At 43.0% G+C, this 16411-nt stretch overlaps 1 pseudogene; it reads left to right on the top strand.

The window, feature by feature from the left end:
* The first annotated feature begins 77 nt into the window (after positions 1 to 77).
* LOC139545874 (toll-like receptor 13) lies at positions 78 to 2062 on the top strand (annotated as a pseudogene).
* The last annotated feature ends 14349 nt before the right edge of the window (positions 2063 to 16411 follow it).

Raw genomic sequence — 16411 nt, 5'->3', positions numbered from 1 at the left:
CCCTAAAGTACACTGTTTAGAAAAAGGAGAATTCAAATGCTTTGAAAGCACATCATCTCTTTCTTTGCCTGACAATGATGAGCTACAGACACAACTTCTGCAGACTGGTATCAGCAGACTGCGTCATTTTGGGTTCAAAAATATATCTTTTTTATTTTTAATAAATTTGCGAGACTGTATTCAAACTATCAATCATACAAGTTGATATAAGTAGCCATAAAACTGGGAACTACTCAGTCTGCTATGAGAAATTGTCAGGGGAGTGAGGTGCTCAGCCTCAGCATCTGTAATAGTGATAACGTTATAGACAATTTGAGCATGATACATTTCTTTAAGAATCTCACCCATTTGTCAGTCACATTGTACGGAAGTTATCTCTGAGCTCAGTGAGCTTTGTGACACTCATACGGGTCCAATCATATGGCTGAAGAGACTTTCCTTGAGTAGATTTCACATCACAAATACCTCCTCAGAGCAGTTCTGTTGCTTGAAAATCTGGAACATCTGGGTCTAGGATCCAATGACATTACTAATATTTCTGACTTTATATTTAAGGGACTTGGTAAATTGAGGTTCCTAGATTTAAGTTGTAACAAGATCTCTCAGTTTACAAAGAACACTTTCTTTGGCCTGCACGACATAGAGATCTTATCACTGGAACTAAATTCACTCGTACACATCGAAGCTTCTGCACTTATTCACCTCACTTCACTGAAGAACATAAATTTAAGGGACATTCACAATCCAGCCAGCCAGTGGGAGGTGTGTGACTTTAAATCTGATGCTCATATTTGGTGTCTTCCCTTTGGGATGAATGTACATGAACATTACCAATTTTTTTGATTGTGTAAACATCATCATCAGCAGGAACAGTACCCCAGAACCAGGCTTGGCCCTTCAGCTCTGTGCCCAAAATGTGTCATTCCAGTACTGCTGGAGGCCATTCTTCAAGTCCGTCGTCTGCCTCACAGCCATAGCGGAGCACCTCCTGTGTGGATCTCACTTCGCTGCAAAGTAGTTCCCCTTCCTGGAGTATTTTGACTTACAGTCTATGCTCTAACAGACTGACCTGAATACACTTGTGCACCTGAGGTATCTTAAGCTGAAATGGGTGGACCTCATCCTGCATCTAAGGCTGGGTATCATGTTCCGCAACCTGACCGGGCTAGAGAGCCTGAACCTAATATCCTGTCAGATCCTCACTCTAGAGGAGGAGCTGAGCAGAGACCTGCACTCCCTCAGGCAGCTGTCAATCAAAATCGAAGAGGAGTTCAGTGTGTTGGAGGACTTCCCCGAGCCCCTGACCAGCCTGATTTGCCTGTTGATTTTACAGACCTTGTCTGCATTGCAGATGTGAAGACACCTGGATGGACACCTAGGCCAGGGGTCAGAGGCATATCTAGGTCATCATCTGGCACCCCAATAAGGCTGATCTCACCTGCAATTATGAGCCCACAGTTCCCTGGATGTGGGCTTTGTCCTGTTCATCTTCACCTTCCTGGGTCTGCTCCATCAGCTGGCTGCGGACTACTTGCTGGCATGCTGCCATAGCGTCCGTGGATGGCTGGGGGAGACGGTGCAGAAGCCCAACCTCAGAGGGCGCCACCACTATGATGCCTTTGTGTCATACAGTGGTAGAGATGAGCGCTGGCTGGTGGAGCAGCTGCTGCCGGGCCTGGAGCAGAGGGGGCCTCCCTTCCTGCATCTCTGTCTGCATAGCAGGTACTTCCAGCTGGAAAAGGACATTGTGGACAATATCACAGCTTCTATGGCAGCCGCCACACCCTGTGTGTGGTGAGTCGTCACTACCTTGCGCAGTAACTGGTGCTCTCTGGAGCTGTGACTGTCCACCTTCAATCTGCTGGTTGAGCACAGGGACAACCTCATCCTGGTCTTCACGGAGGACATCCCCCCTCACCAGCTGTCTGCCCACCACCGCTTGACCAGGCTGGACAAGACCAGGACCTACCTGGACTGGCCCCAAGACCCGGCCCTAAAATCTGCTTTCTGGGACCGTCTGTGGACCAAACTGGCCCCTCCTGAACCAGATCCCAGACAGTAACACAACACAGATATACATGTCTACCTACAGTGCATTCGGAAATTATTCAGACCCCTTGACTTCTTCCGCATTTCTTTACGTTACAGCCTTATTCTAAAATTGATTAAATATTTTTTCCCCTCATCACCCTACCCGATAATGCCATTTTCAGGTCTCTCCAGAGATGTTTGATCAGGTTCAAGTTCGCTCTGGCTGGACCACTCAAGGACATTCAGAGACTTGTACCGAAGCCACTCCTGCGTTGTCTTGGCTGTGTGCTTAGGGTCGTTGTCCTGTTGGAAGGTGAACCATGACCCCAGTCTGAGGTCCTGAGCACTCTGGAGCAGGTTTTCATCAAGGATCTCTCTGTACTTTACTCCGTTCATCTTTCCCTTGATCCTGACTAGTCTCCCAGGCCCTGAAAATCAAATAAAATTTGTTGGTCACATGCGCCAAATATAACAGGTGTAGACCTTGCAGTGAAATGCTTACTTACAAGCCCTTAACCAACAATGCTTTAAGAAAAATGTGTTAAGTTAAAAATAGAATGAAAATAAGATTAATGAAAGATTAATTAAACAGCAGCAGTAAAATAACAATAGCGAGGCTATTTACAAGGGGTAAACCAGTACAGAGTCAATTTGTGTTAGTTAGTCGAGGTAGTTGAGGTAATATGTACATGTATGTAGAGTTATAGTGACCATGCATAGATAATAAACAGAGAGTAGCAGCAACGTAAAGGAGGGGTCTGGGTAGCCTTTTGATTAGCTGTTCAGGAGGCTTATGGCTTGGGGGTAGAAGCTTTTAAGAAACCTTTTGGACCTAGACTTGGTGCTCCGGTACCGCTTGCCGTACCATAGCAGAGTGAATAATCTATGACTAGGGTGGCTGGGGTCTTTGACAACTTTTAGGGCCTTCCTCTGACACCGCCTGGTATAGAGGCCCTGGATGGCGGGAAGCTTGGCCCCAGTGATGTACTGGGCCGTACGCCCTACCTTCTGTAGTGTCTTGCGGTCGGAGGCCAAGCAGTTGCCATAAAAGGCAGTGATGCAACCAGTCAGGATGCTCTCGATGGTGTAGCTGTAGAACCTTTGGAGGATCTGAGGACTCATGCCAAATCTTTTCAGTCTCCTGAGGGGGAATAAGCTTTGTAGTGCCTTCTTCACGACTGTCTTGGTGTGTTTGGACCATGATAGTTTCTTGGTGATGTGGACACCAAGGAACTTGAAGCTCTCAACCTGCTCCAAAACAGCACAGTCGATGAGAATGGGGGCGTGCTCGGTCCTCCTTTTCCTGTAGTCCACAATCATCTCCTTTGTTTTGATCATGTTGAGGGAGAGGTTGTTGTCCTGGTACCACACAACCAGGTCTCTGACCTCCTCCCTATAGGCCGTCTCATCGTTGTTGGTGATCAGACCTACCACTGTTGTGTCATCGGCAAACTTGATGATGGTGTTGGAGTCATGCCTGGCCATACAGTCATGAGTGAACAGGGAGTACAGGAGTGGACTGAGCACGCACCCCTGAGGGGCCCCTGTGTTGAGGATCAGCGTGGTGGATGTGTTGTTACCTAGTCTTACCACCTGGGGGCGGCCCGTCAGGATCCAGTTGCAGGGGGAGATGTTTAGTCCCAGGGTCCTTAGCTTAGTGATGAGCATTGAGGGCACTGTGGTGTTGAACGCTGAGCTGTAGTCAATGAATAGCATTCTCACATAGGTGTTCCTTTTGTCCAGGTGGGAAAGGGCAGTGTTGAGTGCAAAAGTGATTGCATCATCTGTGGATCTGTTGGGGTGGTATGCAAATTGGAGTGGGTCTAGGGTTTTCCTGGATAATGGTGTTGATGTGAGCCATGACCAGCCTTTCAAAGCACTTCATTGCTACAGACGTGAGTGCTACGGGTCGGTAGTCATTTAGGCAGGTTACCTTAGTGTTCCTGGGCACAGGGACTATGGTGGTCTGCTTGAAAAATGTTGGTATTACAGACTCAGTCAGGAACAGGTTGAAAATGTCAGTTAATATACTTGCCAGTTGGTCAGCGCATACTCAGAGCACACGTCCAGGTAAACCATCTGGCCCTGCGGCCTTGTGAATGTTGACCTGTCTAAAGGTCTTACTCACATCGGCTACGGAGAGCATGATCACACAGTCATCCAGAACAACTGATGCTCTCATGCATGCTTCAGTGTTACTTGCCTCGAAGTGAGCATAGAAGTAATTTAGCTTGTCTGGTAGGCTCGTGTCACTGGGCAGCTCGCGGCTGTGCTTCCCTTTGTAGTCTGTAATAGTTTGCAATCCCTGCCACATCCGACGAGTGTCGGAGACGGTGTAGTACGATTCAATCTTAGTCCTGTATTGACACTTTGCCTGTTTGATGGTTTGTCGGAGGGCATAGCGGGATTTCTTATAAGCTTCCGGGTTAGAGTCCATGGCTTCTGGTTGTGGTATGTATGTACGGCCACTGTGGGGACGACGTCATCGATGCACTTATTGATGAAGAGAGTGACTGATGTGATGTACTCCGCAACGCCATCGGAAGAATCCCGGAACATATTCCAGTCTGTGCTAGCAAAGCTTAGCATCTGCTTCATCTGACCACTTTCTTATTGACCGATTCACTGGTGCTTCCTGCTTTAGTTTTTGTTTGTAAGCAGGGATCAGGAGGATAGAATTATGGCCAGATTTGCCAAATGGAGTGCGAGGGAGTGCTTTGTTCGCATCTCTGTGTGTGGAATAAAGGTGGTTTAAAGTTTTTTTCTCTCTGGTTACACATTTAACATGCTGGTAGAAATTAGGTAAAACGGATTTGAGCTTCCCTGCATAAAGTCCCCGGCCACTAGGAGCGCCGCCTCTGGATGTGCGTTTTCCTGTTTGCTTATGGCCATATAAAGCTCATTGAGTGCGGTCTTATTGACAGCATCGGTTTGTGGTGGTATGTAGACAGCTACAAAAAATACAGAGGAAAACTCTCTTTGTAAATCGTGTGGTCTACAGCTTATCTTGAGATACTCTTCCTCAGGCGAGCAAAACCTCGAGACTTCCTTAGATTTCGTGCACCAACTGTTGTCTACAAATATACATAGACTGCCACTACACAACATGATGCTGCCACCACCATGCTTCACCGTAGGGATGTCAGGTTTCCTCCAGATGTGATGCTTGCCATTCAGGCTAAAGAGTTCAATCTTGGTTTCATCAGACCAGAGAATCTTGTTTTTCATGGTCTGAGAGTCTTTAGGTGCCTTTTGGCAAAGTCCAAGTGAGCTGTCATGTTCCTTTTACTGAGGAGTGGCTTCCATCTGGCCACTCTACCATAAAGGCCTGATTGGTGGAGTGCTGCAGAGTTGGTTGTCCTTCTGGAAGGTTCTCCACAGAGGAACTCTGGAGCTCTATCAAAGTGACCATCGGGAACTTGGTCACCTCCCTGACCAAAGCCCTTCTCCGCTGATTGCTCAGTTTGGCCAGGTGGCCAGCTTTAGGAAGAGTCTTGGTGGTTCCAAACTTCTTCAATTTAAGAATGATGGAGGCTACTGTGTTCCTGGGGACCTTCAATGCTGCAGAAATGTTTTGGTCCCCTTCACCAGATCTGTGCCTCAATACAATCCTGTCTCGGAGCTCTGCGGATAATTCTTTCGACCTCAAGGCTTGATTTTTGCATTGACATTCATTGCCAAATGTGGGACCTTATATATACATGTGTGTGCCTTTCCAAATCAAGTACAATGAATTTCATCAAACTTGTGAGGCTGTCCATGGTCATTCGTTTCTCATTCAACATACAATATTTGCTGCTACTCAATCCCGTTTAAAAGCATTCCCTTCCTAACTATTTTACATTCTCTGAGACCAACCAGAAATGTTTCCTTGGCCAAATATTTCCAATTGCTCAGTCAGTGTAGCGGACCACAGGGGTGTAGTGCTGCCGGAGCTGCTCACAGTGGTGTTCATTTAGTAAAGTTACATCAACGCTGAATCAATCAATGTCTTGGAAGATCACCAAATGATTCATTAGTATTCTACATAACATAACCAAATATAATAGCATAGTATAACGTTACTGTTACACCAAAAACACCACCTTTTTACTTTTGAGATTTTTGGAAGGTTAGCTGAATAGTGAAAGAAAATGCTAATTCGGCCAAAACTCTGCAGCACCACTAGGCAGAATGTGCTTTGATTGAACAAAATATACAGTAAGGCCTTCCCACCGCTTGAAGTAAGTATTCCCACCGCTTGAAGTACGTATTCCCACCGCTTGAAGTACGTATTCCCATCGCTTGAAGTATGTATTCCCACCGCTTGAAGTAAGTATTCCCACCGCTTGAAGTACGTATTCCCACCGCTTGAAGTACGTATTCCCACCGCTTGAAGTACGTATTCCCACCGCTTGAAGTACGTATTCCCACCGCTTGAAGTACGTATTCCCACCGCTTGAAGTAAGTATTCCCACCGCTTGAAGTAAGTATTCCCACCGCTTGAAGTAAGTATTACCACCGCTTGAAGTAAGTATTCCCACCGCTTGAAGTACGTATTCCCACCGCTTGAAGTACGTATTCTCACCGCTTGAAGTACGTATTCCCACCGCTTGAAGTAAGTATTCCCACCGCCTGACTTTTCCCATGTTTTGTTGTGTTACAGTTGGATTCAAATGGATTTAACTGTCATTTTTTTTGTCAACGATCTACACAAATTACTCTGTAATGTAAAAGTGTAAGAAAAATTCTAATATTTTCAAAAACAGTATGAAAAATAGAACACCAATATATCTTGATTAGATAAGTATTTAGTCCTCTGAGTCAATACATGTTAGAATCACCTTTGGCAGCGATTACAGCTGTGAGTCTTTCTGGGTAAGTCTCTAAGAGTTTTGCACACCTGGATGTACAATATTTGCACATTTCTATTTTTTTGTGTGTAGGCCAGTGACAAGCATTGTAAATTTGATCAATTTTAAATTCAGGCTGTAACAACAAAATGCGGAAAAAGTCAAAGGGTGTACTTTCTGAAGGCACTGTGTATAGTTTATTAACACCATCTGCATCATTTGCTCACGAAACAGTCATTCAAGAAGATCTAAATGCATATTCCCCTGAAACTGATTGACATCAAATGATTGGGATGCAGATGCAGTTTGGACATTTCACTGGTAAAAGATGAAGTATGATCATTCACGTTGGACAGTGATGATGCCATGGCCTATTTTGAAATGAGTTATGCCTAACTTCGTGTTTGAGGATATAAAAAATATAATATTGTCTTGAGATAATATGCATAGGCAGACGTTGCAATCGGAGGATGCATTTGATGCATATTCTATAATGATATTTAATAGGCTACTACATCTGTTGGTCACGATTGATACATTTGGCGGATAATACAATGTTGCAGAGTAATCAAAATACCCCTCTGTTGTCCTAATTCCCCATAATGAGATTTTCAGTCATCTGAGCATCCATTTCAAACACCTTTTCAAATAAAAAGGGAGCTCAAATAGGTTCAGGCACCAAGAGATACTGAACTAGTCAGAGAAAAGAAGTCACAGACAAGACAACAGCATATTCAATGAAGTGGTACAGGAAGTTACAAGTATAGCTACAGACGTTTACTAAAGTAGAAATGTTTCTGAAATACAATATTTTGCTGTGTCTTGTACAGTGGGGAGAACAAGTATTTGATACACTGCCGATTTTGCAGGTTTTCCTACTTACAAAGCATGTAGAGGTCTGTAATTTTTATCATAGGTACACTTCAACTGTGAGAGACGGAATCTAAAACAAAAATCCAGAAAATCACATTGTATGATTTTTAAGTAATTAATTTGCATTTTATTGCATGACATAAGTATTTGATCACCTACCAACCAGTAAGAATTCCGGCTCTCACAGACCTGTTCGTTTTTCTTTAAGAAGCCCTCCTGTTCTCCACTCATTACCTGTATTAACTGCACCTGTTTGAACTCGTTACCTGTATAAAAGACACCTGTCCACACACTCAATCAAACAGACTCCAACCTCTCCACAATGGCCAAGACCAGAGAGCTGTGTAAGGACATCAGGGATCAAATTGTAGACCTGCACAAGGCTGGGGTGGGCTACAGGACAATAGGCAAGCAGCTTGGTGAGAAGGCAACAACTGTTGGCGCAATTATTAGAAAATGGAAGAAGTTCAAGATGACGGTCAATCACCCTCGGTCTGGGGCTCCATGCAAGATCTCACCTCGTGGGGCATCAATGATCATGAGGAAGGTGAGGGATCAGCCCAGAACTACACGGCAGGACCTGGTCAATGACCTGAAGAGAGCTGGGATCACAGTCTCAAAGAAAACCATTAGTAACACACTACGCCGTCATGGATTAAAATCCTGCAGCGCACGCAAGGTCCCCTTGCTCAAGCCAGCGCATGTCCAGGCCCGTCTGAAGTTTGCCAATGACCCTCTGGATGATCCAGAGGAGGAGTGGGAGAAGGTCATGTGGTCTGATGAGACAAAAATTGAGCTTTTTGGTCTAAACTCCACTCGCCGTGTTTGGAGGAAGAAGAAGGATGAGTACAACCCCAAGAACACCATCCCAACCGTGAAGCATGGAGGTGGAAACATCATTCTTTGGGGATGCTTTTCTGCAAAGGGGACAGGACGACTGCACCGTATTGAGGGGAGGATGTATGGGGCCATGTATCGCGAGATCTTGGCCAACAACCTCCTTCCCTCAGTAAGAGCATTGAAGATGGGTCGTGGCTGGGTCTTCCAGCATGACAACGACCCGAAACACACAGCCAGGGCAACTAAGGATTGGACAGGTGTCTTTTATACAGGTAACGAGTTCAAACAGGTGCAGTTAATACAGGTAATGAGTGGAGAACAGGAGGGCTTCTTAAAGAAAAACGAACAGGTCTGTGAGAGCCGGAATTCTTACTGGTTGGTAGGTGATCAAATACTTATGTCATGCAATAAAATGCAAATTAATTACTTAAAAATCATACAATGTGATTTTCTGGATTTTTGTTTTAGATTCCGTCTCCCACAGTTGAAGTGTACCTATGATACAAATTACAGACCTCTACATGCTTTGTAAGTAGGAAAACCTGCAAAATCGGCAGTGTATCAAATACTTGTTCTCCCCACTGTATATGCGTGCATCTATGTGAATATGTGTGTGAATGTTTGCATGTACAGTGTAAGGGTGTATGAATAAGCTAAGGTAGTTGTCTGAGGTATAGAGCTCTTATTTACAAGTGGACATAAAGTACAGAGGCACTTTTAATCAAGAACCTTTAATGACAATGCTAATTAGCTTACGCTAAATAGGGAAGTAAACTGTGGTTATCTTCTAACACACAATCCAATTTCTGCAGGATCAGTGTGTGTGTGTGTGTGTGTGTGTGTTTGCATGTACAGTGTAAGGGTGTATGAATAAGCTAAGGTAGTTGTCTGAGGTATAGAGCTCTTATTTACAAGTGGACATAAAGTACAGAGGAACTTTTAATCAAGAACCTTTAATGACAATGCTAATTAGATTACGCTAAATAGGGAAGTAAACTGTGGTTATCTTCTAACACACAATCCAATTTCTGCAGGATCAGTGTGTGTGTGTGTGTGTGTGTGTGTGTGTGTGTGTGTGTGTGTGTGTGTGTGTGTGTGTGTGTGTGTGTGTGTGTGTGTGTGTGTGTGTGTGTGTGTGTGTGTGTGTGTGTGTGTGTGTGTGTGTGTTGGTTATTAACCTCACCCACAGCAATGTGTTTCTAGTTGGGATGTTTTTTTTTTTTGAGGATGTAGTACACTTTATATACAAAAGAATGTGGACACCACTTCAAATGAGTGGATTTGGCTATTTCAACCATACCCGTTGCTGACAGGTGCATAAAATAGAGCACACCGCTGTGCAATCTCCATAGACAAACATTGGCAGTAGATCGTCTGTCGTCGGTTGCAACACTCACTACCGAGTTCCAAACTTTCTCTGGAAGCAAAGGTAGCACAACAACTGTTTGTCGTGAGCTTCATGAAATGGATTTCAATGGCTGAGCAGGCACACACAAGCCTAAGATCACTATGCGCAATGCCAAGTGTCTGCTGGAGTGGTGTAAGCACACCGCTATTGGACTCTGGAGCAGTGGAAACGCGTTCTCTGGAGTGATGAATCACGCTTCACAATCTGGCAGTCCGATGGACAAATCTGAGTTTGGCAGGTGTCAGGAGAACGCTACCTGCCCCATTGCATAGTGCCAACTGTAAAGTTTGGTGGAGGAGGAATAATGGTCTGGGGCTGTTTTTTGTGGTTTGGGCCCCTTAGTTCCAGTGAAGGGGAATTTTAACGCTACAGCATACAATGACATTCTAGAAATTATAGGTCATGTAATGTATGTCCTTCAGCATTGTTTGTGCCCGTGTCTTACGACTCCCCAAGCTTTCCCACCGGGCAAAAACTGATTGAATCAACGTTGTTTCCACATCATTTCAACCAAATAATTAAATGTGATGATGAATAAACGTGGAAAACTGATTGGATATGCAAAAAGTCATCAACGAAAGTTCATTTCGCATTTTTTTCCACACAACTTTGAACCTAAATTCAATAACAGGGTGAAATCTTTTGTTGATTTCACATTGAAATCACGTTAGTTGACAACTAAACCAAATGTAAATCAGAACTAGATGTTGAACTGACGTCTGTGCCCAGTGGGTTGTTTGTGCTGTGTCTGTTAGGAGTAGTTTTTGTATTTTGCGGTGTCTATGCTGATTGTGCGTGTGGGTGTTATAGTGTGTGAGACTGTGTGAGACTGTATGTGTTTGTGTGTGTCCTGCAGCGTTGTTTCTGTTGTGTCTTCCAATGTGATGCTGTTGCCCTCAGTGAGAGCAGCCCAGCTAGCAGGCCCAGTTCTGTTTTGCTTCCATGTGTCACTTTGAGTCATCAGTCAACTTGTCATCGCCATGGTGACTAAACAGTGACATATGCCCGCTTGTCTGCTCTTTGACGGACACGTGAAAGACAGATACGTAGAGACGGAAACACATTGTGAAATAAACTCACACCTCGGTATCTGGGTGCCAGTGTGTGTGTGTGTGTGTGGGGGGGGGGGGGGGCACGGGATGGGGTAATGGCTGTGTCGATGTGTGTGTATCTGTGTCATGTGTGTATCTGTGTTTGTGTGTGTATCTGCGTGTTCATATAATTAATTCAATTCATAATACTCAGATTCCCAAAACAGATCACATGCTCCATTTTAACAAAGCAAACGCAATGGTAAATAGAATCGCCAGTTGTAGCGCTATAGGTTCCGGGGTGTGTCATAAATATTTTCACTATTGTCACCATCACAATTATCGGCGTACTTGCTGGTGTTGGTGCGAAAGTGCTGGGTTTTGATGAACCAACAAATTGTGGGTGTGTCAAAGCTTAGCCCCTCTGGTCAATCAGAACGTACTCCAGGGCGAAATATGTGGTTGCCTCAAGTAGTGTATTCACAGACTCTTATGCATTGCCTTTGGAATCAACTCCATTCCAATGTTAGTCCGTTATAGTTTGTTGAATGGCTTACAGAAACAAAATAACAAAATGTAGACCTATCTTTGCTAAATACATTAACTTGAACCCATTTACAGTCCACATTGTTCTAAATAATTGCATGGCTTTAATAGCATTCACACTATATAGGGACTAGGCCTACTGTAAATTGCATTATGGCCAAACATTGTCAATAAGCAAGATTAAATGATGATTGATAGGGCCTAAAAAGAAAACAAATAATTATAATCAAATTCTAAACAAAATGAAACTACAACTTGTTTTAAATAGGCTATGTCACACTTACAGGCACCATCATTTCTCCCTGTGGTCATATAATATTAAAACAACGCAGACTATTATTATTATAATATTTATGCTCATCCACACTTTTCACAGTAGCTGGGCAAAGATCGAATATAAATGGAAAGGGAGAATGTCCACTTACCGTTACACCACTCCCAAATAGACCTGTTTTTTTTTTACATAATCATAACCATCTCGCATTCACACATCTTGCATTGCAAGTGTGCCACGGATGTTGTCACTATAAAACCAGGAAGGTGAATCATTCTAATAAGTTTGATTGTAATAAAATTCAACGAAAAACAAGCGATCCAACAACAAATCCATGTAACATGTAATGATATCATAAAACCGCCAGGATAAAAACGACACATATTGCTGTTGAACCATCCTTCATTACAGTAGGCTTAACGGTGGGCTTGGGTTCTACATCATGAAGGGGTTTTACACACGTCTAATACTGGATCTGTATGGCTAAAATAATGTGGGCCTGCCTACAATGCAGAGATAAAAAGGAAATGTCAGGTCACTGTTTTACTCCTCTCAAACTTCATATTTGAATAAAGCTTTGGTGATTAAGATTGACATTCTTAACTACTTCTCGATTGCATTGGGCAGACAAAAAAAATGCCTTAATTGAGAGGGGAGGCTATGCTTGGTTTTTAAACAAATTAAACGAAATGGGAAAAAACATTCGTTTTTTTATGTTTCTACTGTAAATACGAAGTATGCAGGCACCAAAAGCACATTAGGCTACTCTTGTTCCATGTGCATATGGGCACTGTGCGTCGTGTCTGGATAGGTTGCGTTTCCGCTGTAAAAATTCATGCCTTAACCAACTGTGTTACTGCTAAAACCAGCTTTTGGTTGGTCTTAAATATCCCTATATGCGCTGCCTGAAATTAGCACTGTCGATCCTATTTTTAAGGACACATCTCAAATATTTCCACCCCGCCCATCTGAGCGCAAGCGAGCTGATATAAGACAGGTAAATTGCTGAACCTGGCGTTAGGGCTGGAAAATGCTAATGTGACAGTTTTTACATGAAATGGAAATGAAAAAAAACGTGTGTTTGACGCTAGCGCCGCCTTAACGGCAACCGGAAGTAGAGCCCCACACGAGTAAACAATGCTGTCTGACACAATTTGTTAATTGTACATTTGCACATACATGTGTATCTATTTTCACATATTAAGTTAGCGTGTGTATTTTCACATAGACGTGTATTTGGACGTATTAAGGCAATGTTAAGTTTACGCATGCTAGCGAGTGGTTAAGGTAAGGGTTAGGGTCACATTAAGAAAACAAAAACATGCCAGAAAACAAACACATAAATACCTGGATTCGAACGGCTGCCACTCAGGGAATACAAGTCCTGGATGTTAAGCCTTCCACCACTATCAAGCTACCAATCTGTTTGCCACTTCCGGTTGGCACGTTTAACTTAGGGCTGCAAGCCCGAGGTCGGTACACCTATGACAACATCCAGCTCAAGTGCAGGGCGCGAAATTCAAAATATATATTTTTAAAATATTTAACTTTCACACATTAACAAGTCCAATACAGCATTTGAAAGATAAAAATCTTGTGAATCCAGCCAACATGTCCGATTTTTAAAATGTTTTACAGCGAAAACACCACGTATATTTATGTTAGCTCACCACCAAATACAAAAGAGGACAGACATTTTTCACAGCACAGGTAGCATGCAGGTAGCATGCACAAAGCCAACCTAACTAACCTAGAACCAACCAAACTAACCTAGAAACAACTTCCTCAGATGACAGTCCTATAACATGTTACACAATAAATCTATGTTTTGTTCGAAAAATTTGCATATTTGAGCTATAAATCAGTTTTACATTACTGCTACCATCATAGCTACAGTCAGAAATAGCACGGGAGTAGCCAGAGTAAATACAGACACCAACGTCAACTACCTAATTACTCATCATAAAACATTTCAGAAAAATATATGGTGTATAGCAAATGAAAGACAAAGATCTTGTGAATACAGCCAATATTTCCGATTTTTTAAGTGTTTTACAGCGAAAACACAATATAGCGTTATATTAGCTTACTGCAATAGCTAACACACAACAGCATTGATTCCAAGTAATCGGTAGCGATAGCACAGTTCGACAGATATATGAAATAGCATCCCAAATTGGGTCCTACCTTTGTTGATCTTCCATCAGAATGTTGTACATGGGGTCCTTTGTCCAGAACCGTCTTTATTTGGATCCAGAACGAACTCTTTCCCTCTTGAATTAGCAAGCACACTGGCCATGCGGCGCTAACCTCTCCTTCTTGAACAAATTCATACAACGCATCACGCCTAAAGTCCCGAATAAATTTCAATAATATAATAAAACTATATTGAAAAAACATACTTTAGGATGATATTGTGACATGTATCAAATAAAATCTAAGCCGGAGATCATATTCACCCATAACGACGGCTTTCCAGAAGGCGATTCCAGGTCCAACTTCGCGCCTTCGAATTTTTTTTTTATGGCGGACCTCTCATTCCAAGAGGATGTATTCAATCTCAGTACAAGATAATCAACTCATTTCTGCTCTCACTTCCGCTTGACACCCAGGGAAAGGTGTATGACGTGTTTCTATAGTCCCAAGTGACATGCCCTTTTATAGACAAGCTCTTGAACAAAGACCTCGCTTTTGGAAATCTCACTTCCGGATAGGAAATGGGCTGCAGAAAGAGTTCTGTTTCACTTAGAGAAATAATTCAAACGGTTTTAGAAACTAGAGAGTGTTTTCTATCCAATAGTAATAATAATATGCATATTGTACGAGCAAGAATTGAGTACGAGGCCGTTTGAAATGGCCACCTCTTTCCAGGTTACTCAATACTGCCCCTTCAGCCATAACAGGTTAATCTCGCCACTAATATGTTCACATACACAAACTGAGCTTCCATACAAACAACATCTTGAAACGAAACCACTCACTTAACAACCTGTCTTAGAATTGATTTCCAGTCCATGTTTGAGTGAATTTCTTGAAATCCCCCCCCCGCCCATTTTAGAAAAATACTGTGTTTCTTTCAATATGAGACACCAGTACGATTTTTAAAGACAAAACAAATGACTGAAGATTAGTTGTTTTTGTTAAATCGCCACAATGTCTGTATACCCCTAATGTGAGCGCATACAGTGCGAACAGATCAAATGTCACCACTGGTCTCTAGTCACCCATATCTTACACTCAGGGCATATTTAGCATTTAAGCCTCCCGAACCAGGACTGCTAACATTTACCGCCAGGGAAAGGACACTGGCGGAGGTTTCCTCAGGCTCTCTGGATGGGCCAAGGGGAAGCTTTAATTCCTGCCATCATGGTTCATTTGTTCCCCAGATTCCCCAACTGAATCCCTGCAATGGCCACTCATGTGTGCATCCCCAATGAATTATTTAGGACAGGGAAGAGGAGGGGAAAGGGGAGGAGATGTGAGAGGAGAGGAGATGAGGGAAGCTTGGAGTAGGGAGAGGACAGGTGTGGAGAGGAAAGATGTGAGGTGCGTGGGTGGGGGAGAGGTGAGAAGAGAAGCGGGAGAAAAGGTGCTTGTGTGAGAAGTGACAGTGAAGAACAGGAAAGTGAAAATACTACAGAGTGACCGAGGTCCTCTAAGCACTGACTGAGACTTTATAATAAGAATGACAACTGAATACTTCCAGGTATACTATCTGCTGGATGTGTGTAGATGTGGTGCGTGTGCACATGAGGTGTGTCTCTTACATTCGTGCTCTGCTACTTACATCATCCTTTTCAGGTTGTATTGCTAATTTTCATTATTCATGAGACTTTGTCTCTCTTTCTCTGTTAATTAATTTATCTCTCCTCTGTACAGATTCACCCATTTGCAAGCGACATTGAATACCAGTGACTGTGTGCTGCATTGGAGAGCTAAAGACTCTTTGTCTCAGTTGGATTCTATCAGATACAATTCTAATAGAATAGGATGAATGTGTTAATAGCATGATATACTATAGATGGTATATCACAGTGTATATGAATTAGAGTAGTGGTCACCAACCTTTTCGGAGTCAAAATCCAAGCCTAAATCTACCGCTCAATTTTTTCAACATGACTTAAACAATCTTAGCCTGTGCAACATGAACCTATTAAAAACAGTTCTGTAGGGTTGAGGTTTGTGCAGTAGGCCTAATACATTATCAAATCATATTGGCTATACTTGGCCTGCCAATATTGTTCTTCGCAGAACATATTATATTTCAAAACATGAGCTATGATAACAGCTATGATATCAGTTGTTGTATTACTTGAGAGGCACAGCTGAGCGTAACAATTTAATTGAAATAATTCGCTTTTTTGTATTACTTGATTTTTCTGATGATCAGTCTCAGCGAAGGAAGGAGAGCGCAGCAGGGGGTCCGTTCTCTCTCCCTTCCAATGGTGAGTCTGACCAGAGAGATGGGACACCGTCTTCAACCTGATGGCAAAGCTCCAGTCGCACTGCATTATTTCTGCCTCATGCACAAAATCATGTTGTTGTTCCTACGGCCAGGAGAAAGTGAAATATTCCT

This window comes from Salvelinus alpinus, chromosome 19, assembly GCF_045679555.1.
Source record: "Salvelinus alpinus chromosome 19, SLU_Salpinus.1, whole genome shotgun sequence".
NCBI classification, from domain to species: Eukaryota; Metazoa; Chordata; class Actinopteri; order Salmoniformes; family Salmonidae; genus Salvelinus; species Salvelinus alpinus.
This window is presented reverse-complemented; position numbering and strand designations above follow the sequence as displayed.